At 43.1% G+C, this 22,700-nt stretch overlaps 1 protein-coding gene across 1 annotated transcript in view; it reads left to right on the top strand.

Moving 5' to 3' along the window:
• SCUBE1 (signal peptide, CUB domain and EGF like domain containing 1) overlaps positions 1-22,700 on the top strand; it is a 4,299,807-nt gene that overhangs the window by 1,294,724 nt on the left and 2,982,383 nt on the right. The gene's annotated exons all lie outside the window — the stretch shown is intronic.

Below are 22,700 nucleotides of genomic sequence, written 5' to 3'. Positions count from 1 at the left end.
TTTGCTGATGAGCAGACTACAGGCCTTGTCATACAGAGTGACTAAGGCACTTTTAAGCAGTTGTAAGCGGGTTTGCACTTGTTTGCACGATGTTTACACATGCGCACACTAGCCTAGCTAAGCGCACCCCCGCTTAGCTAAGCGCACACAACCACACACGCGCTTACAACTGCTTAAAAGTGCTTACTCCTGCTAACTTCTTTTAAAGAAAAGAAAATGGGGAGATAAGAAAGTGGTGAAAAAGGGGGCACAAAGAGGGTAGGACAGTAGGAAAACAAGCTCGGGATGTGCAGGAAGGATGTAGGGAAGGCCCATAGCTGCCCATTTCTTTATCAGCAACAGCTGTGCATATGCATGAAATTTGGTGTGAAATTTGAAACCTTCCACCCCTGAGAGAGGGGTGAGAACACAAAATCTGTTGTACTGCTAATTAGAATTATCAGTTTAGATGTCCAGTGGACATGTGTGCAAACTGGGCAGCTATGTATGGGGCGTAATTTTTTTGTGGGAACAGAGTGCCCTTTTTTATTTTTTTTTCAGGTGAGAGTGGAACGTAAGGTACAGGAAGTAGGTATATTCGGGGAGGTAGGTTGGGGAGGTTAACAGACAAGACAAACAAGACGCATACAGGGGCGGAATATGACACATGGGGGGTAAACACAAATGGCAGGGACGGATGTTTGGATATCGCGAGCCCATGAGCCCACAGATGGCAACAGTGGAACTGCAATCCCCACCCATAGGCAGTTACCACTGCGCCTTCACAGCCCAGACCGGGATTGTGCTGGGGGCTGGATAGAATGGGCAGGCACACCCGTGAGTTGTGCCACCCTTGCCTCAAGCTGGCATAGGGGATCAGTCACAGACCGCCTGATCTCGCTACGCACCACAGACCGGACCCTATGGAGGGTGAGTGGAGGCTCTCCTCTGGCCACGCTTGCAGAGGGGGGACGAACACCATCCCCTGCAGCGCTTCCACCAGAAGGTGGCACAGGGCCACCAGAGGAGGAGGTCCCGGCCTGGGCACTGGTGCCAGGTGCACTCGCCAGCTGAGGTGGGAGAGGTGGGTCCACTGGAACCTGCCTTCCCTGTTGTCCTATGTTTAGCAGTATTTTATGGCATTTTGGGTTAGTAACAAACAACACCATTCAAAATTAGTTGTAACAGCATGCATCAGTATTCCCATTGACCAAATACCCATGAATTCCGAACACTGAGCAGCAAGCATAACACATGCATATTTAGAACAACAGTGCACATTCCAACAGCATGCAGTCTTGATTGCTGGCAACAGGCCATCAGGTTCGGATGTGTGAACAGGGCACATGCATCAACGTACATGCAGATATGTATGAACCAACAGGGCAAATGTCCATGGGAATTAATTGTGAATACACATACCTGGTTTGCTGTGGAATGGCATCATTTGTGACACTAGGGTAAGGTGAAGAAATATTACATTAACAACTAAAACTACCTATACATATACTGTACATTCCTAGTAGATGCAGATATATATCCCCTACATGTATTAGTATAGTTTCCTGTATGTAACGTTAGGAATGTTGGTGATGGGGATGTTACTGCTACATTAATATACATTCCATTTTTATTCATATATGTTCATATCTGGCTGTGTTCAGGTACAGCATCCTGCTACATTTGATTTATATGGGTCTAGACAACTGTGGATGTTCAGCATTTCATACAACCATACTATTTCCATAATGCAAGGGTACAACAACATATCCAATTTGTGGGACGGACACAGTCCATGTTCTGCATTTTATTTCACACATTATTGTTTGGTTGTGGCTGTCTCATTCATTTCATTATGTAGTGACTGCAGTATACATTTATTCCAGACTTATTACAGCTTTTTTGGTAGCTTCAAACTGTCTTTCTCACACTCTCTCAATTATTTTATATTTACATTTCAGAATGGTACTTAATTCTAGGTTTTATTAACATTTATTACTGGTTTACAACAATCCTTTCCAGCTGACTCACTTATTTCATATGGCAGAATTTACAAGGATGTATTTGACACTTGTCTATCCTTTCTTGATTGATTACCACTCATTTTCTGGCTGCAGCAGTTATCTGATATTACAATACAGGTGGAAACTCTATTTGAGACTTGTTTAATCTTTATTACTGGTTTGCATTACACTCTTTTCCAGGCTGCATCACTTATCTAATCTTACAATACTAGCAGAATCTTTCTTCTAGGCTTATTTGAGCTTTATTAGTGGCTTACAACACTGAACTCTTTTACAATCTGTCTCATTTATATTTTATGACAATACCAGCTAAATAATTACTAACCTGCCTGGTGGCGCAACCTCAGCAGCCTATCAGTATATGCTCGCTGATTCGCGGAATGAACACCTGCAGCTGTAATACAAATAAAGTGATGTTGGAACATACATCTCCATACTATAGGCTAAGATAGCATTTCTTACATACTTAATTACATGGATACTTACTCAGTAGTGGGGCGTTGTGCATTTGGCGGGCCTCCTGGATCCAACGGTTCAGTTGGTCCTCCTTCCATCGCTTCAGGTCCGCATGGTGGTGACGGACCTGTTCACTAGTCCTTGGAATGCCTGTGGCACTGGTGAGATCATGTGCTAAGCGGTTCCATGCCTCTGCCTTGTATGCACCCAAGTGAACCTGGCCCTGCATGAGTTGTGCTTCATGATCACGGACTAGGAGCCAAACCATATATTTTGACTCCTCAACACCCCACCTCTGTGCTCTAAAGTGACTTCCCTCTCCTGCACCTGCCATCCTGACTGCAATTGGGTACCACAATCAGTTATGCTGTGTATTCCCGCCTATGGGGCTTATATATGCCGGTTTTCCCGCACTTATCCGTGATTGGCCATTTTGGATATTTATCAGCTTAAAAAAACCTGCTTCGTCATGTTTCTATTTATATTCATTCCTATATGTATGCTAATACTGCATTTCTCAGTACAACTGTCATGGCTTAGTGGTTCAGTACTTTGACTATGGTGCACAGTATCCTGGGTTCGAGCCTGGCCATTGCTTTTTTTATTTTACTACTGTCTAGACAGCTAGGAGGTGTGTCTGTTTAAAGGCGGCTTTGATACAGCTTTCCCAACGTTGCCCGCCGGTAAGCTGGTTGGCGCGGTGCACAGCTCCGCGCAAACGGCTTACGCTGGGTGATGCGTTATTTGGCTGTGAGCACACATATTACGCTGGGTGAAGCGTTGCTCAGCTACTGGCACTCGTTATAAGCGTGTTAAAGCACTGCTCAACTCCGGGCACTTATATCAAATCTGTTAAACCGCTGCTCACCTGCGGGCAGTCATATTAAGCCTGTTAAAGCGCTGCTCACCCATGGGCACTCATATTAAGCTTGTTAAACTGCTGCTCACCTATGGACACTCATATTATGCTTGTTAAAGCCTTACTCAGCTATGGGCAATTATGATCCTTTTTTATATTTTATGTCGGATTTCTTCAAAAATACATGGCCCATTTCATTACATTTTACTTAAATTATAGTTTTATATATATATATATATATATATATATATGTCAGGGGATTGCTTCATGCTTATTTAAATAAAAATGGTGAATGATGTTGTGGGGGCTCGAACCATGACTACCTCCTCTTTGGCCAACGTCTCTACCGCTACACTGTTGCTACTTGGCTTAATTTGCATATTTAGATCTTATATGCTTTTCAATGTCTGCTAACTATGGCTGAACGGAGGGCATACCCGTGCAAACGAGCGCAATTACGGGCAAACATTTTGGAAATTATAAAAAAAAAAAATTAAACTGCTATTTTTTACGTTTTACATTACAGTTGGGTTTATAGTCTGTGGGGGCATGTGTGGTGTTGTGTTCCTTGACATTTCCCCGGACTCGCTCGTGGGTGTTTACTTTCAGGACTCTGCCTCTTCTGGGGGCGTGTCCTTTTGCAGAACTAGGCATTCGGACACGCCCCCCCTACTTTCATACACGGACCGTGTTAGCCTAGGGTATGATTCAGCATGTCCTCATGAATATGCATGGCATGCTGACATCATACCGTTAGACTGCAGCCTCCGTGTAAGACATATTAACTCTTAAACGGAGGTTTCGTGAATCCGGCCCGATATCTTATCACGTAGGCTGTAAAGGCCACAACCAAGCCACCCAAACCATCAAATACATACATTATTTTAAAGCATTAATTGTATCAATATAGAACTGTTTCTATCAGTATAGAACTGTTTCTGCATGTTGTTAAGTGAGGCATGACATCCATTGTATTACGTATTTATTCTGCCAACATTTTATATTTCTTCTTTTTCTTTCTAATCTTATCCATAATTTCTATCACATCTTCTTTTGTGGACCAGTTTCAAAATTCCATAACCTGTTTGTTACCTTTTTCACTACTGTCATCACTAAAATTACAAATTATATTCCTTTCTGCAGTGTATTTAAAATTTAGTCTGATTCTGGTAATGAGGAACCAAAAGAAGTAGCAGGAATCAGCAAAACCAAGCTCGAATGCTTTTCTGAAATCAGCTTGTCTGTTTCTTTTGCAAAGTTTCCAGTCTTCATTATTTATTTTTTTTTTTTTACTTTTTAGAGCAACTGAATAAAAAGCATTGTTTATTAAAAAATCTTTTTTTATATTTTTATTTTTACTTTATAGTCTTTAAGTAAAATATTGTCCTTGTTAGCAGTAATGGTGAATAAGAATAGACCCAGAATCAGGTACTGCAGGATGCAGTCTTGCTTCTTTGTCCATCGCCATCTGCATTTTCCCACTATGTCTATATAGCCTTATTTTGCCCCTTATATGTTTATTTTATATTCTACAACTTTATAAAGTTATTATCCCGTGTATTTGTAGCACTTTGCACTTCTATGCTTGTGTCTTTAGCTGTCTCCTATCTTAGTCATATTTCTATAGCTTGCTTCAGGTTATCATGTCTGTTCACTGTAGTATTACTTTCAGCCATCACTCTGTATGCATTCTGTTAACAAATAGTGTTTTCTTCTTCCCTCTCTCTCTGTGCTTTCCCTTTTAATTATTAATTGTTTATACATTTATTGTTATTTGTTTATAATTATGCATATGTTATTATTACAAGTTTACTGCTTATATTTCTGTTTACACTGTGGAAATCAAAGCATTTTCAGACTCATTGTGAATCCTGCACATTTAGCTTCGCAAGCCTTTTCTTGACTTTGACCTATTTTATACATGATGCTTTCATATACTAACTCTGTGTCCATCTCCAAGTCTTTGTTTTTTTTAACAGTAAATCTCACAGGTCACAAGACTTCCTGCTGTATACTGCGGGTCTATATTATTTTAGCGAACGCTTCAAATAGCGAATGCTGTTTAATTGACCCAATAAAGTCAAAATCCCTAAATGTGTTTGGATTTTTTTTTTTAATATGAATCAGCGATTTTTTTCCCTGGGGAAAAAAAATCGCTGTTCCTTGTATTCGAGATTTGGGGATTTCAACTTTATTGGGTCGATTAAACAGCGTTTGCTATTTTAAGCATTCGCTGAAATAATATAGACTCTGTACTGCGATGGTTGGTCTTTGTCCAAGTCGCTTTCTGGCTGTGAGTTAGCCTCTGGTTAAAAGTACTCATTTTTTCAATCTAGAGCTGTTTATAATGGTTAGCTGTCTGCAGTGCATCAGCAACACCATATACAATTAATTTTTTCCACTGTCTTGCGAATGACAGATGGACGATATTTTACTTTTACTTAAAGGCTAAAATATCGTCCCTCTGTCATTATTTTTAGTCTTTAAGTATTGTCCCTCTGTCATTAGTGAGACAGAGCCACAAAACCAATTTTAATAAAAAGTATTCTAAAAGATGAAGCATTACTCCTCTTTTTGTAGCCACCCGAAATTCAAAAGCATAAACCTGTGACCCAAAGCCCTTTTATTAACAACCTATTCTGACTTGTGTAATGCAATAACTCTGGGTCTAGAGTTTGTCAAATTTGTCATTATCATATTTTTGCTCAGGTTGGTTAGGCCATTAACATTTCAAGTAACATGCATCTATTATATAAAATAAAATCCCCTTTTATCCAGATTTACTGTATAAGCTTCATAGCCTTTACTATTCTAAAGTCTTTGCTCCTAACAAAGCCATGTACACAGTTAAACAGTCATCCTGAATGGTTTTAGTCTAAACCATCATAATTATCTATAATTAACATGCTATGCAAACTACTCTAAAGGTTCAAGCCATTTGCAACTCCGAAATGCCAAACATTCCCTCTTAACTCCTGCATCAAGTTTAATTCCATTCCAGCAGAAATATAAATCACCCATTGAATTGCCCACTAACGCAAATATTTTCCAGGACGGGCTAACTATGATGAACAACTGGTGCCAGAGCCATGGACTAAAACTAAATTCCAAGAAATGCAGAATAGTATCCTTTGGGAATTCATCCACCCCTGTAAACAGTCATATTGACAACACACCCCTAAGAGTTGACTCATAGTCAAGGACTTGGGGACACACACAGACAGTAATCTAGCATTTGACCTTCACTGTCTAAAGAAGTGAGGAAATCATTCTATGTTGTGCAACTTATAAACAAAGGTATGGCATCTAGGTCCAACTAAGTCATCGTTCCAGTCTATTCAGCATTCATCAGACCTATCATTGAGTACAGTGCCCTCTTTGGTATGTACCTAACCAACAATTGGAATGTCCACAGATGTTCCGCACTAAAAGAATACAGGGAGTAGGTTACATGTCCTGTGCATACTGAATCAAGGCCATATCCCTCTATTTTGTCTATGCCTGGCATACAAGGCATTGTCAGACCCCACTCTGATGGAACTTTTGCATATCCACAAAACAAACAGCACTAGAAGTAGCCATTCTAAAGACTTAAACCTTGCATGTGATATAAATAGGACCTGCTGGAGAGATAGGTATGTATCCCAGAGACTATCCCCTCTCTGGAACAAGCTCCCCTTTCATGTGAAGCAGAGCTTCTCCATAACCTAAGATGTGATAGTGTTCAATCTCGCCGTTTGTTCTTACACATGGGTTCGGAGCCGATCCTCGGCTCCGTGTCGGCCGCTTGCAAGCTCTGCATCGAGAAGAAGCTCGAGACAATCTAATACCCACAATCCCCCTCTGCCTTTACCTCAGATCTAGTTTGCCGCTGCTGCGTTCGCATCGCTGGGAGCTAGCTCGAGCATCTTGAGATAAGATATAACTTTATTTTTGTTATATTTTAGGAAAAGTTTGTTCTAAAAGTACCTTTTGGTATACTTAGTGTATGTGTGTGTGTAGGTAGAATTTCTCGGTACCGTTAAGTTTATTTAACTGGTTAGAGTTTTTCGGGGCCTACCACCCCTGCTTAAATTTGACAACCGGACTGACATATACATCGGATTTGACTTTTTTCTATTGGACTTGACTCTTATACTGGACTTGACTTTTCTCTTTCCTGGAAAATGTCTGAGAAAATTAAATCAGGCTTTAAACGTTGCCAGTGTGGCCAAAAAATGTCAGTTACTGACAACCATAGTTCCTGTGTCTACTGCCTTGGCCCTCTCCACTTACAAGAGGACTGTTCAATTTGTCACTCTTTTAGTGGGAGGGTCATGACAGATAGGTGCAGGAAACTTATGGACAGAGGGTTATTAAAACCTTCCTTTCAGGAGGCTCTGGATGCTTCAGACCAGGCATCCAAATCCTCGAAGGAATCGAAGACGTCGGAGCCCAAGTCATCGGCTCCGAGCTCTTCGAGTAAATTTAGATCACCGGTTCCACAGACTTCGGGGCCGAGTGTTCAACTGGTGTCGGTTCCTGAGCCTCGAGTCTTGGAACCGGTGATGGAGCTCCCTCCCTCGACTTTATTGAGTTTGGCTCCGTCTTCGGTTCCTTCGACCCGTTCTTCTTCTAAGCTCTCAGATGTCGATGTGGATCGTGTGGTGCAGAAGTTATTGGAGCATTCGGCCTATCCAAACTTATTTCAGTTTCCACCCAGTTGGTGTCGAAACTTGAAGGCCTCCCATTGTCTCCATCCATTCCTCCTCTGAGACCTGTCGAGTCTTTGGAGCCGGAAGAGGTTGATCTTCTGATTGTGGAGCCCTCGGGTCCAGAACCGTCCTTCTCTCGGTCTGTTCCTCTCACCTCGACTCCGTCGGACCCGGTACCGGAGTCTCGGAGCCGACGATCTGTCCTTGGTTCCGGGGCCGAGAGTCGAACCGACGTTTCGGTTCCGACCCTTCCCCTCGGGGCCTCGGCGCGGATCGATTCGGCTCGCCCTCGGGTCGATGCCTTCGTGCCTGTTTCGGGGATTCTTCCCATTTCTTGAACCGGAGATTCTTCGACTCGGGCCCCGGGGGCTTTCGATCTGATGAGGAAGGTGTTGTCTACCCAGACAACCACATCAGTAGAAGCAACCTCTCCTCCCCATAAAGGGCCGTTATCCTCCTCTGCACCCACGGCCACATCCAAGCGTAGAGCACGGTGTCTCAGCCACCCCTGGAGGGTGCCCCCTCTTCCACGGAGGCTTCTTCGGATGCTCCCACGAAGAAGTCCCTAGGAAAAGATTGTGTAAGAGGAGACACTTGGATTCTCCACAAGAATCCTTGACATCCGATACTGACTTAGATGAGTCAGAAGGGTCCCTAAGTCACCTTCAGAAGATGTCTCTTTTCTGACATATTGGAGATCCTGAAACAGAGAGGTGACTGGCAGTCCCTCCCCTTCTGAGGATGAGTCAGTCTTGCTGAAGGCATTCGGTGCTCGCCTTCTTCCTCCTGGGTCACTCCGCCTTGATGAATTAATGGAACTTATTGCTCGAAAGGGCGTGGGAGGCTCCTGACACAGTGGAACCAGTCCCAAGGAAACCCAATAAGTATATCACTGCACCCCAGGACAAGACTTACTTAACAAAAGGAGTTCCAGTGGACGCTATGGTGGCAGCGGCCACGAAAAAGGAGATGTCGGAATCTTCCTCATCTGTCCATCCCCTAATAAAGATTCTAGGACTATGGACAGGTATGGGAAGCGCATTTTAGTTCAGCGGCTTTTTCCATGCGATCCCTGAACTATTTGACCCACTTTACACGACTACAGAGGGATCTAGTCAAAGAGTTGGGAGATACCCTCCAGGGTACTACGGATGCTGCTGTCTCAGAGAAAGTGACAGCGCAACTTAATACCCTTACATCCATTGTGAACTCGTCCATGAGGCTGATCTCTTACGCCGAAGGTTCGAGTAGGGCAGCAGCTTCAGCGATTGCTCTTCGCAGACAATCCTGGATGCGCTTATGTTCATTTGCGGAAGCCTTCAAGTCTTCCTTTACTAATGCCCCATTTGACGGTGCCACTCTTTGGCCCCAAAGTAAAGGAGACCCTTACCCGGTGTGAGCAGGAGGGAAAGACTCTGTCTGCTGTCGGAGTCCGTTTTCCACCCCAACCAGACCGTACCCAAAGGGCAACGTGGTGGAAAAATGTGGTTTCAAAACCCCAAGGATCTTTCCCAGGCACACAGGGTGATGCCCCTTCTAGAGGCAGAGGAGGGGGCAGAGGTGGAAGACGCCGCCCTGGCGGCAGAGGGGGTCCGCAGAATCAAGGTGACAGGGATACACTCCCTGGTAAACCTTTCCAGCACTCCTGAGAGGAGGCCCGACTGTCCTGCTCTGGAGGCAGTCGGGTCGCTTAGCTTTATACCCTCAGGCCTGGCAAAACATAACTACAGACAAGTGGGTAAAAAGCGTGGTTACCAGAGGTTACAATATACCTTTTCTATCCCATCCCATTCCAAAGAAAAGACTCCCAGATGTACCGCCCCATCTGCGAGAGCCAGCAGCTATAGAAATTTCAAAGCTGCTAGAAAAAGAGTCATCCAACCAGTCCCAGCGGACCAGAAAGGATTCGGGACTTACTCAAGGTTCTTTAGTTCCAAAGAAAACAGGGGACTGGAGGCCCATTCTGGACCTAAGCGACCTCAATACCTTGGTCAAGAAAGAAAAGTTCGAATGGTCACGCTTCAATCGATCCTTCCATTCTTACAGAAGGACGACTGGATGTGCTCAATAGATCTGAAGGATGCATACTACCACATCAAAATGGCCAGGGCATCCAGAGATCATTTGCGCCGGCTGGGTGCCAGTCACTTTCAATTTCGAGCCCTGCCCTTTGGTCTGACCTCAGCCCCCAGGGTCTTCACCAAATGCATGGCAGTGGTAGCGTCTCACTTGAGACGCCAAGGATTCCAGGTGTTTCCGTATCTGGACGACTGGCTCCTCTGCCACCACCCAGCGTCAACTAGTACAGGCCAGAGACTATACTCTTCAACTGTGTATTCACCTAGGAATTTCCGTAAACTTCGGAAAATCCTTACTACAGCCATCACAAAGTATCTTATTCATAGGAGCGGAATTAAATACACATCAGTTAATTCTAAGACTTCCTCCAGAAAGGATACTTTCACTTCAGACTCACATACGTCTTCTCTTGTCCAGGAAATCCCCAGCAAAACTGGTACTGAAGGTTTTGGGACTCATGTCAGCTTCTCTTATTGCAATACCCTTGGGAAGACTGCACATGAGAGTCCTACAATGGCTACTGTTTGCACAATGGTCGTTCCAACAACTACCTCTAACACACGAGATTCTCATAACGAACACATGCAAAACACACCTAAACTGGTGGCTCCAAACGTGCAACCTTTCCAAGGGGAGACCATTTGTGCTACCCACGCCTACAGTTACGGTGACCATGGACGCTTCCCTGATAGGGTGGGGGGGGCATCTTTCAGGGACAGACAGTCCAAGGCGAATGGACCAATTTAGAGTACAATCTGCACATCAATGTTCTAGAGTTGAGGGCAGTGTTTCTAGCATTGCAACACTTTGCTCCCCTTCTTCCTCTGGGAACTATTGCAGTTCAGACGGACAACATGTCGGTAGTCTGGTACATAAAAAAGCAAGGGGGAACCAAGTCCTATCAGCTATGCAGGGAGGCCATGAGAATCTGGCAATGGGCGGAGTCCACGGGTCGCTTTCTGATAGCAACGCACATCCCGGGGTCATCCAACGTCATAGCCGACAGGTTGAGCAGAGCAATTCTGTTACCGCACGAGTGGTCCCTAAAACAGTCAGTTGCGAAAAAGATTTTTCGCACGTGGGGCCAGCCGTCCTGCGATCTGTTTGCGTCTCCAATGAACGCCAAATGCAGGAGCTACTTTGCCCTATTACCCCCTCCAGGGGAAGTCCCCAGGGACGCTCTGATTCACGATTGGCTCCCGGGACTCCTGTACGCTTTTCCTCCCTTCCCCCTGATATCAAAGTTTCTCCAGAAAGCCAGAAACCTACACAGGACAATAATCCTCATTGCCCCATTCTGGCCTCGTCAAATTTGGTTCCCCTTCCTGATGACACACTGCATTCGGGGACCCTGGATCCTGGACCCAGAGCCAGATCTATTGACTCACTCGTCAGGGGCTCCTCACCCCGCGCTTTTGTCCCTCCATCTAGCAGCTTGGCTGCTCCAATTCCCAACTTAGCCAGGTCTGATCTTCTTTCGCCTGCAGTTCAGAATATATTAGTGCCTTCTCATAAAGCTTCCACTACTAAAACATATACTAGTAAATGGAAGCGATTTGTATTCTGGGCGAATACACAGCAGGTGGATCCTGTTATAGCTCCTTTGAATAAAATATTAGAGTTTTTAACAGACTTGTTCCATCAGGGTGCTTCTCCTGCCACATTAAGAGTTCAATTGGCTGCCATTTCTAATTTCCATGTGGAAGAATGTGGGGCTCCTGTTATGGCCCACAGACTTTGTAAAGCCTTTTTAAAGGGCTTTGGATATGAGACCAACAATTAGGTCCCCTACGTCACCTTGGAGTCTAAACTTATTGTTATCTAAGTTAATGTTGCCCCCCTTTGAACCAGCTTCCTCTTGCCCATTGAAATTTTTGTCATGGAAGACTCTCTTTTTGGTAGCCATTACATCCGCTAGGCGAGTATCTGAACTTCAAGCTCTCTCCATTAAGCACCCTTATTTGATCTTTCACTCTGACAGAGTTTCTCTATGCACTAATTCATCCTTCCTTCCTAAAGTTTGTTCTATTAATAATATTAATCAGTCCATTGAATTACCCACTTTCTTCAAGAATCACTCCAATAAAATGGAGTATATGTTGCACAAATTAGATGTTCACAGACAGCTAAGGTTTTACTTGGATAGAACAAAAGATCACAGAAAAACTGATCAACTTTTTGTAGCCTTTGCTGATAACAGGAAAGGAGTAGCGGTTACCAAAAGAACTCTTTCTAAGTGGTTAATGGATTGTATCATCTATGTCTATGATTCTTCAAATCAAACTCTTTTGCACAAACCCAAAGGACATTCAACAAGGTCAGTGTCTACATCCCTGGCTCATGCAACTCGCCTACCACTAGACGCTATTTGTGCGGCTGCTACTTGGTCTAAGCCACATACATTCATTTCTCATTATAAGGTAGACAAGGTTTCTAGGGACAGAGCAACCTTTGGTTCCACTGTGCTCAAGAACGTCCTTCCGTGAGTTCCTCAGTAACGAGGAGCTAGGGACGCTACCCATGTGTAAAAACAAACGGCGAGATTGAACACTATCACATATAGAAGTTATGTCCATACCATAACGTTCCATGTGGAGTGTTCATCTCGCCTTTTGTTCTTACATTCCCACCCTCCCGCCCTTAGGAAGAACGTTCAGTTTTGGTGCCTGGCCTGGGGCATTCTGCTTCTGCATTGCAGTTGTTATGTATATAGTTGACATGTATATATATCTGTATATGTGTATATATATATATATATATATATATATATATATAGACTCTTAGTTCTGTGCATATGTGATGTAAGCATGAGTGTGCTCTCTCTGACTTCTGGTTTGCTTGCAAACTAGATCTGAGGTAAAGGCAGAGGGGGATTGTGGGTATTAGATTGTCTTGAGCTTCTTCTCGATGCAGAGCTTGCAAGCGGCCGACACGGAGCCGAGGATCGGCTCCAAACCCATGTGTAAGAACAAAAGGCGAGATGAACACTCCACATGGAACGTTATGGTAAGGACATCACTTCTAATGTTAAGTTGTCAATCTCGCCTTCATTCTTGCTTGATGGGTTCGGAGCCGATCCCTCAGCTCCGACTCGGCACTTGCTAAGCTCGAGAGTCACTTTTACCAGCTCGAGGCAGCCCCATATCCCATGATGCAAGGCGGTAAGTACCCAGATCTCGTTTGCCGCTTCGCTTATGAGGTCCTCCTTTTACCAGCTCCTGGTAAGTGATTGTCTACTTTGATATTTTAGCCCCTTTTTACTAAAAACCCTTTAAATTTTAGTTTTAAGTTAATTTTAAAGATTTTCTGACAGAAAATTCCCTGTCTCTTCTCATATTTTCAGTAAAACTTTACCCATCCCATCCCCCCCCTGTTAGGGTGTGTGTGTGTGTTTTTCTAGTTATACCTTTTTGGTATATTTAATTTAATTTAATTCTTTGACTGGTGTGTGTGTGTGTTGTGTTACACCATGTCAAAAGAGAGGGTCTCAGGCTTTAAGTGTGACTCGTGCTGTCAGAAGATGTCTCTGACAGACGGTCACACTTCTTGCCTGTATTGCCTGGGGCCTCTTCACCTGCAGGACTCCTGTGCTATCTGTCATTCCTTCAGCCAGAGAGTCCTGCAGGAAAGAAGAAACAAATTAATACTTAGGTTTTCTTAAGCCGGAGGGCTCTCCGCTAAGTCGGCTCCATCTAAGACTGCCAAATCTTCCAAGGCCCAGGCTTCTGTGTCAAAGCCTGCGGCCTCGGCTCCCGACTCGTTCAGTCGAGATCGCCCGGCTGGAGCCGATTCTGGCTTACCAGCCTTCGGCACCGATGGCTATCGGTGCCGATTCTGCATCGACCACTTCGGTGTCGGCTCCGATCGGTTCCGACCACCATGTGGCACTGGCATCGGTGTCGGCCCGATCGGCTCCGACACCGCTTTTGTGGCTGTATCGGCTCGCTGGAGCCGATGCATCGAGGCTACCTGTCGGCTCCGATAAGTTGTCGGCTCCGACAGGTTCTATAGTTTCGTCGGTTCTGATGGCTCCTTCCAGGAAGAGGTCGAGGTCTCCTTCCTTGGAGCCGATACTTTCGGCTCCGGCTTCACCTCTCCTTTCGGAACGGAGCCATCGGAGCCGATCTTCAAAGTCATCCAGGTTTTCTGACCATGACTTAGAGAGAGTGGTCAGTAGATTACTTAAGTCACAGGCACTGGCCCAAATGTTACATAGTCCGTCTCAACAGACGACTATTGGTCCACACCCCGTTACAGTTCCTCCTTCAACTCTACCCCAGAGCTTGGAGTTGGAGTCTTCTTCGGGAATGGTTACTGCTACGGCTGGAAGACAGATACCCCTTTCTGTTCCAAAAAACCAGGGAAACAGAGAGCCTCTCTCTGACAAGCCCTTTCAGCATCCCTGAGATGTTGCCCGGCTGTCCCTCCTTGGAGTCAGGGGGGAAGATTATCACTGTACCCAGAAGCCTGGCATTCCCTCACTCAAGACAGATGGGTACAGTCGATCATATCCAAGGGTTACATAATTCCTTTCGAGGAAAGTCCTTTCCCCTCAAATTCCCTTCCAGATGTACCACCCGGTCTAAGGGAAATTGCAGAGTTAGAAGTCTCAAAACTACTGCAAAAAAGAGCCATTCAGCCAGTTACAAAAGACCATTCAGAGCGCGGAAACTACTCAAGGTTCTTTTGGTCCCCAAAAGACGGGAGACTGGAGACCAATATTGGATCTCAGCAGACTCAACAAGTCTGTGAGGAAGACAAGATTCGAATGGTCACTCTTCAGTCAATTCTGCCCTTCTTACAGAAGGACAACTGGATGTGCTCAATAGATCTTCAGGATGCGTACTATCACATCAAAATTCACAGACGCTCCAGGAGATTTCTCCGCTTCGGCTGGGGTCCAGTCATTTCCAGTTCAGAGCCCTGCCCTTTGGTCTCACTACAGCCCCCAGAGTGTTCACCAAATGCATGGCAGTGGTCACGGCTCACCTGAGGCGTCAGGGATTCCAGGTGTTTCCGTATCTCGACGACTGGCTCCTTTCAGCCACCACCAGGCATCAGCTTATTCAAGCCAGGGATTACACAATAAAGCTTTGTACTCTTTTAGGCATCTCGATAAACTTCGAAAAATCATCCTTATTGCCCTGCCAGTCTATTACTTTCATAGGCGCAAACTTAAACACTGTTCGGATGTCAGCTACCCTTACAGATCAAAGAGTTTCAGACATTCAAAGTCATGTCAGGATCATTCTGGCCAACAAGAAAGTACAGGCCAGAATGGTTCTAAAGGTATTAGGCCTCATGGCTGCGGCCATTACTCTTCTTCCCCTGACTCGATTCTACATGCGCCTTCTTCAGTGGATGCTGTTCACACAGTGGTCGTACCAACAACTTCCAATGCGTCACCAGATTCTGGTGACACAGACTTGCAAAGATCATCTTGCTTGGTGGATCACATCTCCTCAGGTTCACCAAGGCAGGTACTTTGTACCCCCATCCCCGATAGCCACTGTCACCACGGATGCCTCCCTGATCGGGTGGGGGGGTCATTATCAGGGCAGGATGGTTCATGGGACGTGTCAGCCGTTCGAGTACCATCTGCACATAAATGTCCTGGAGATGAGAGCAGTGCTTTTAACGTTGCAAGCCCTCAACGACTTTCTTCCCGTAGGGACAATTGCAGTCCACACAGACAACATGTCTGTAGTTTGGTATATCAACAAACAGGGCGGAACCAAGTCTTACCCCTTGTGTCGAGAAGCGCTCAGACTATGGCAATGGGCGATCTCCTCTCATCGGTTTCTGGTAGCAACGCATATCCCTGGGAAAACCAACATTGTAGCGGACAGATTGAGCAGAGCTATTCTCATGCCTCACGAGTGGTCTCTCAAGCAATCTATAGCGGAAGAGATATTTCTGGAATGGGGTCGTCCATGTTGCGATCTTTTTGCTACTCCCCAAAACAGCAAATGCCCAGACTTCTTCTGTCTCTTCCCTCTACCAGGCCATCCCCCCAGAGACGCTCTGACCCAGGATTGGCTGCAGGGACTTCTTTATGCCTTCCCTCCATTTCCTCTGATCCCTCAAGTTATCCAGAAAGCTACCGTTTTGAGAGCCAAATTGATTCTCATATCCCCTTACTGGCCTCGACAAGTTTGGTTCCCGTTCCTCCATCATCACCTTTTGGTGCAGCCGTGGCATCTGGACCCAGTGCCAGATCTTCTGATTCACCAATCCGGTCAGCTGCACCGGTCTATCCCTTCTCTCAACCACACAGCATGGTTGCTCCACTTCCTTCCTTAGCCAGGCTTCCTTTGATCTCTAACCCAGTTAGAGACATCATAGTAGCTTCTTTAAAATCCTCTACCAGGAGGATTTATACAAGCAAATGGAAACGTTTCTCTTTTTGGGCTAAGGCCAAGAATATTGATCCTTTCACTGCCCCTGTTCAGGCAGTTCTGGACTTCTTAGCAGAGATTTTTCATGCAGGCTCCTCTTCTTCCACAGTCAGAGTTCAATTGGCTGCTATCTCCAACTTTCATGTCGGGGTCGCAGATCATAATATTATGTCCCATAGGCTCTGCAGGGCCTTCTTGAAAGGAATTTTCCTACTAAAGCCTCCAATCAGGAATCCTCCTCCTCAGTGGGATCTAAATTTAGTGCTGACATCCTTGATTCTTCCCCCCTTCGAGCCAGCTGTTTCTTGTTCCCTGAAATTTCTTTCTTGGAAAACTTTATTCCTAGTGGCTATTACATCGGCCAGGAGGGTGTCTGAACTTCATGCTCTATCGGTTCGACCCCCCTATTTGGTTTTTCACAAAGACAGAGTGTCATTGAGAACTAATCCGACCTTTCTGCCTAAGGTCGCCTCAAAAACCAATTTGAATCAATCCATTGATCTCCCTGTATTTTTCCGAACTATTCAGACAGAGCCGAACAAAAATTACATTATCTTGATGTCCACCGTCAACTCAGATATTATTTGGACAGAACAAAAAAATTTAGGAAATCTGATCAACTTTTTGTTTCCTATGCAGATAATAAGAAAGGCCTTCCTGTTTCTAAAGTGACCTTGTCTAGATGGCTTTCTTCGGTCATCTCTGAAATTTATCTGCTCAGGGGAAAACAGCTGTGCTCAAAACCTAAAGCACATTCAACTAGGAGCTTAGCTACTTCTACAGCCTTTCAAGCTAGACTTCCTCTAGACACTATTTGTGCAGCGGCCACTTGGTCCACTCCTCATACTTTTGTTTCCCACTACAAATTGGACTTGGCCTCCAGGGACAGAGCCAGTTTTGGCTCTACAGTCCTCAAGAGTCTGTTCCATTGAGCCACCCAGGATAGAGGTGCTAGGACGGTCCCATCAAGCAAGAATGAAGGCGAGATTGACAACTTAACATTAAGAAGTTATGTACCTACCATAACGTTCCATGTTAGTTGTCTTCTCTCGCCTTCTTTCTTGACCCTCCCTCCTTCCCCCAGGCCTGGACAGACCTTGTTATAAGAAATTATTATGCTGAAGACCATTCAGACCTGGTCCTTCTTCCATTCTGTAAGTTTTTCTTTCTTCCTTTTGGAAGTGTTTTATGCTTGGTGCTATTGCCCTTTGTCATCAAACGAGATCTGGGTACTTACCGCCTTGCATCATGGGATATGGGGCTGCCTCGAGCTGGTAAAAGTGACTCTCGAGCTTAGCAAGTGCCGAGTCGGAGCCGAGGGATCGGCTCCGAACCCATCAAGCAAGAAAGAAGGCGAGAGAAGACAACTAACATGGAACGTTATGGTAGGTACATAACTTCTTATTTGTGTACCTTGGACAAGTGGATGGGAAACATGAAATTCATTCCTGGCTTGGCACCTATCTCTCTAATGGACACAGGCAGGCTGTAAAATGGTTTATCTCCCAGGCCCCTTCTTATAAATGTTTCACCTGCTTACACTTATAAAGGGATTTAGAACCTGTCAGAGATATAGGATGCATGGCTTTTACAGATAACTCAGGCAAATTAAAACTCATATTATTAAAAAAATTGTACTTGCAATGAAATTTCAATCATCAGTAAGCTATCATGCAGTACTAAAAATGAAAAAAAAATCATTGTTTATTTATACTCTTCTTATGAAGTGAAACTTAAAACAGTCTACTTAGAATTACAGTCTATGGTTAATTCAGCCTAGCAAACAGACTGGCTTCACCAAATGTACTAATAAGCTTTTCATGTGAAGTGAAACTTGAACATTCTGAATAATTATGGTTCTGGGCCTGTTTAACATAGCAAACACGTCTCAGACTAGTTTCTCCATAACATGTATAGCAGTCTGTCTTTGTATGTTTCTTTTCCGAAAAATCAGGATGCCGTATTTGCTCAGTGATTGACATAACATCTTTGCAGAATGTGAAGTTTCACCCCTTGATCCTTCCCTGAAAATATGTTTCCACCACAGCTTCAGTAACATTGCCAGTTTGACTTTCCCATACAACCTTTAATGTTTCATGGTAGTTGTCAAAACATCAAAACATTGTAATTCATTAGGAAAACACAATTTAAATGTACCTGAATACAATGGTCTAAATTTTAACTTCTTCACATTATAGTCTTATAACCAGTTGTTACTTTCATGTGTGCAGGATAATCATTATAAAAAAAAGACACTCTCTTATACAGTAATGATGTCTTTTAGTCTTAATTTTTCAAACTCTACCAGAATATAGTGTGGTTATTGAGCATCACTCACTGACCTACTAAAAAGCATGTCCACCCTATCTTGATTTAAAATGCAAGTCAGTCCAGTTCAACATTTTTTTCTTGTGAATATGTATGACAGTCCACTACTTCCTCTTTTTCTGGCATTCCTGTGACATGTACATTTTTCTACCAATGTCTGTCTTCATGATAAAAAAAGATCTGTTGTTGTCTTCATTCCTTCTCACGATGGAGTCTCATATCCGACCTTCGGATCCAGCTCGGCCACATTCTCCAGACTTGGTTCCGACTCTCAAACTCCTCCCTCTTATCCATAATGTACTACATCCACCCAAGTACCTCAGATCTTGTTTACCACTTCAGTGTCCGGACACGGATCTTTACGGTCTCGAGCGATACTTAACAAGAAGAAACTTTGCAGTGTGGAGGGTGTGATGTTCACTTCCTAAATTGTTATGTACTTAGTTCACTTAATAAAAATCGAACTGTAAAATATGTGCTACAAAATAATCAAATAGAAAATAGTAGGTAGTCCACAGTTGAGTTAAAAAATGGAATATCCTTTACTGAAGCACACAAACAAGTGATCCTAGTTGAGTATAATGAAAATCATCAAAAACATTCCTTATTTATGTACAGTCGGGTTGTTTGGAGCAAGGGAGTTGTTACAGAGGGTGGTTCTGTTAAGACCAGTAAATGCATTAAAATCATTCCTTTATCCAAGTCCCCCCTCCCTCTTGACACCATAGAGTAATCAAAGACTGCTACCTAAAACTGAATCTGGAAAGCTAGAGACAAATTACAATCTAAGATCAGTTTACTAACACTTTGTATAGGCTAACCAACGAATCAAAGCTTTATTAATTAAGAAACTAACTAAAAAATGACTGACTGACTAACAAAAAGATCTAAACTAATGAACTGATATGAACGAAAAGCCACCAGCCAGATGAGTAAATCCAATTTAATAATGAAATAAACTTGAACAGCCACAAAACTAATTTAAAAACACCAGGACCAAATCACAAATATACGTAAGCGCTTTCGTTTAAAAGGTTTTAAACTTCATCAGACAATAACCTCCATTACATTACTTCCTTTTATAACCTTCACCAATTTCATAAGATTGCGCCAAATTCTAAATCAAATTGGAGCATGCTCAGTTATAAAAAAGTGGAAGATAGAATTTTTAAGTAACAAAAAATCAAGGAATGCATAAGTACAATAGATATGAAATTGAATGAATAAAATTAGTTATATTAAATACTAACTTCATGTTAAAATTATTTATAAATAAATACATATTAAACAATAAATACATATTAAACATTAATAGAATAACAAACTTTGTAATCTCTTAAAATATTACTATAATAAAATTATAATATTTGATAATTATATTATATTACATTACCTTATTACTCCATACTCTCCTTCATAATCTTTATAAAATTCTTAAAATCAATTTTATATTAATCTTTAATTTTTTTTTTTTTTTTTAATTTTATTCCTAGTTAACGCTTTTAATTTTAAAATTGGCCCTATAGTACTTCTTTCATTTAAACCTGGCCATGAATCTGCTTGTAACTTTATTTGCCATATAAGTTCTGTCTCTTCTAAAAATAAGTTCCAAGGAGCTTTATCTTTTATTTCCACTTGATCTATTACTATATAATAAAATGTATGGTCATTACATTCATTTACATGTTTTGCTAACGCATTGTTCATTTTTTTATTCATTATTGCGTATTCATGCTCATATATTCTCTGCGTAAACATTCTTTCTGTTTTACCTACGTAAAACGAGGTACAGGAATTACACCTTGCTAAGTAAACAACCGCTTTTAATTTACAATTAAATTTCTTTTTCATATAATATTTCTTGTCACGTATATTGAAACTATTTCCTTCTTGAATTTTATGGCACCATTTACATGCTCCACATTTATAATTCCCAGTTTTCATCTTCTCTTTTTTATTATTATTAGTAAATTTCAATAGCTCTTTAAGACTTTTCCCTTTTCTATAAACTATTTTGGGAAATTTATTTATATGTCTTTTACACTGAGAATCTTTAAGTAAAATTTCCCAATTATTATTAAATACATCCTTCAGAATTTGGTAATCCTGTGTAAAAGTAATTACTAAAGCTTTTGAAAATTCTTCATGTTTATTATTCACATTTTTACTAGAAATATCTAAGCAATCATTGGTGCTCCTACTATCTAACTGTGCTTACATTAATGTCATTCTCATAAACTAACTCACTTTTAAGTTTCAAAATTGGCTTAAATACCCAATTCTTCTTTTTAGTTTGCTATTAACTCGGGTCCCCAGGTCCCTAATCATGTCTACAGTACTTAATGGTTACCACCTATGTGTTAATTTGTGGGCACTTTGCTTTTGCCAAAGGGGATGACTATACACGTTTTGGCATTTAGCTTGAGGCCATGGCTCTGGCACCAGTTGTCTGTTTCTATGAGGCCCTTTTGTAGGATGCTTCTGTTGGCTGGTGAGTTGATTATGGCTCCCAGTTTGCAGTCATCTGCGAACCTGCTCAGCCACAGTCCTTCTGTGTTGGCCTGTACCTCCGAGAAATTTATACCAAACAAGAGAGGTCCCAGGACTGAACTCTGTGGGATGCCACTTGTAACCGGTTTGGAGTGTGACATGGCTCCAGCAATTCTGACCATGTGTGTTCTGTCCGTGAGCCAGTTTGCAACCCATCTAGTGACATAGGGGTTTATAGTTATGCTGGTGAGCATCTCTATAATGCCTGAGTGGGGTATTGTATCGAAGGCTTTTGCGAGGTTCAGGTAAGCTGTGTTGACCACCTTCCCCTCATCACTGGCCTTGGTAACTGTTTCAAAGACATTGACCAGGTTTAAGAGGCAGGATGTGCCCTCAACAAAGCCGAACTCGGTAGCATCCAGTGTCTGTAGGTCCCCAGTATCTTTATTTATGAGGTCCATGATGATCCTTTCCATAGCTTTGCAGACCAAGCTAGTCAGGCGTATGGGGTGATAGTTTCCAGGATCCGTTGAGGCACCATGTTTGTGGAGAGGGACCACTGTTGCTGTACGCCACTCGTTGGGTACATATCCTGTAGTAAGGCTGGGATTGAACAGTAGTTTTATGTTTGTGTTTAGTTCTTCTTGGAGTTCATGTAGGATGCAGCCTGGGACACTGTCTGCTCCCATTGATGCTGTGTTTTTGCTTTGGGGAGGGCAACTGAGCATCTGAGATGTCAGGGGGGCATCACTCTGCTGGGATATATATTTGCCCTTATGGTGGGGAGGGGGATGAGAAGTTTGTGCTGAACCTGTCAGCAATGATGTTGGCAATGTATGTGGGTTAGGTGTATTCTTTGTCATTTAGGACTACGTCTGAGCATATCTAGGAATTCCCACCCAGATTCCTAACATAACTAAAGAAAGCCTTGTGATTATCTTTAGTGTCTTGTGCAATTTTCCTCTTGAAGCTGGCCTTAGACGATTTTATGAGTGCCCGTATTTTTTTCCAAATACTGATCACAGATGCCTTCCCTTTGTGGGATATTGCTCGATCACGTAGTAGCTTCCTCCTTCTATTGTTTTCTCTTATGTGGCTGGGGTCCACCAGAAAGGACGCCTGTCTCAGGAGGATTGGGTCTTGGTTATATTTGGAATTGCATTATCTGTGCATTCATGAAGGTGTTCATTGAATGCGTTTATAAAGGATTCAGCAGTCTGGGCCGTATTTTCCACAGGCCCGGGGGCTTTGAAGGATTCCACCTCTGTCTCGGTTTTGAGGTGTGTGGAATTTGCTTTAGACAAATTTTTCACTGTGGTTTTCTGGGCAGGGGCTGGGGTTGGTATGTGAATATCCAGTGGGATTACTCTATGGTCAGATCTTACCAGTGAGG

Source organism: Protopterus annectens, chromosome 11.part0 (genome assembly GCF_019279795.1).
Source record: "Protopterus annectens isolate FY-2018-M chromosome 11.part0, PAN1.0, whole genome shotgun sequence".
Lineage (NCBI taxonomy): Eukaryota > Metazoa > Chordata > Ceratodontiformes > Protopteridae > Protopterus > Protopterus annectens.
Note: the sequence above shows the minus strand (reverse complement) of the source record. Positions and strands in the feature narration are given on the sequence as shown.